The following is a 1,673-nucleotide window of genomic DNA, read 5'->3' as shown; positions in this document are numbered from 1 at the left end:
ATCCCTGGAGGTGAAATCCATAAACAGAATGGGTAAATAAATTTGCACTTTAGGTAAACTTTCAGATTGGAGGAATGTATTATCTCTGACTATAAAGAAGTAACTTACCCGAGGTTCAAAAGGTGAAATAATTTCCTGAAAGTGACACAGCTAATAAGGAGGTAGAAATGAACATGGCTTATTAGGAGATGAAGAGGACTGATGGGCTAGAACGGAAAAGATATTAGGTTGAAGTGAGATACGGAAGTTTTATAAGTAGGAACATTATGAAAAATGTAGGTGGGGAAAAGACTTGGTAAAGAAAACAGTGTGAGCCCTTGAAGTTTGCTGAAAAACTGCCTTTGCCCACTGTGCTCCACTTTTGAGAATATTGGAGTGGGCAGTAAGAGCCTCTGAAAACATCGTGTTTATTTCTTCTGCCTTTCTGTGGAGTGAGTCTTCTCACCAAGGATCTCTTTGAGTGGACTAATATGTTTGGTTGTCTAGCAGAGTGGCCACTTTTAGAAACGTTAGGTAAACCGTATCTCATAAAAACAGTTTTTCATGTTTTTAATAAGAATCTTTTCCTCATTTAATATAAAAAGACAAAATGTTGACCCATGTATACCAGACATTTTGATAGTGTCTGTAAAGCTTCTTTGTAAAAATCTAACCCCCAGTCCGGCCTCGGGTTGGATCTCTGTGAAGTCACTGCTCTGGGCCCTATCTGATCGAACCCCCAGCGGACGTGTCTCTGAAATTTGAGAGCAGGGCTCGTGTGTGAGCTGGTGAGGTGTTCACAGTGAGGAAGCAACCCTTTTGGGCCTTGGACATAGAGCACTGAAAGAATCTGGTCTTTAGAGATGGATAGGAGCAAGGAAGCCACACCTCTGGAAGAGAGAAAAGATAGCATTCATCCAAAGAGGCGCTTCTTTGGTACTCAGGGATGTTTTGTCATTGACTTGACTTCTCCCAAGGACTGCGTATACTTTATACTCTTGAGTTTCATGCAAGAATACATTTTCTTTTCAGAAAAGACCTCTTTAATCTCATGTAATTGCACAACAGTTCTAATGTGGGCACCCTCTCCTAACTTACCAGAAAATCCACTAATTACCAGCTCTTATTGCTGCAAGTCCAAAGGCAGAGAAAGATTTGTCCCCAGTTGGCCCTATACAATCCTGGCTCCACTATAATTGGACCAGTGGGGGTCATGTGCCCATCCATGACCCAGTCATTGGGCTGGAAGGGCTGGCTTGGGTGCTGATACCTACTTGGCTCTCAAAGTCCAGAAAAGTTCCAGTGCTCTTTTCAGAAAGGAAAACGAGTGAGAGCGAAGACCACCAAGCTCTCATTGCAGGTGCTTAGTAGCCTAAAAGCTTTGATTAGACATCATTCCAGTCTTGAATTAAGTGGATTAGATGCTTCTTCCAAGAAAAACCATGGTTCTCATCACCTTCCAGCCTGCCAGAAAATGCCTTTTGCCAGATTTACTCAAATACTAACTTCCATGCACATGTTTTTCTAGTGTTTCTCAGGAGAGAAGACCCAGCAACATCTTTTACTTCTTTCTATGCTCCATGGTTCAAGAAACAGCCTAATGCTATAAGTGGGGAAAAGAGATCATTCAACAGGGAAATTTATATATTTTTAAAGCATTTTGGAATTTTTAACAAGTGTGGGTAATCTATACA

This window comes from Fukomys damarensis, unplaced genomic scaffold (assembly GCF_012274545.1).
Source record: "Fukomys damarensis isolate Sample0158 unplaced genomic scaffold, DMR_v1.0_HiC HiC_scaffold_22, whole genome shotgun sequence".
Lineage (NCBI taxonomy): Eukaryota > Metazoa > Chordata > Mammalia > Rodentia > Bathyergidae > Fukomys > Fukomys damarensis.
Note: the sequence above shows the minus strand (reverse complement) of the source record.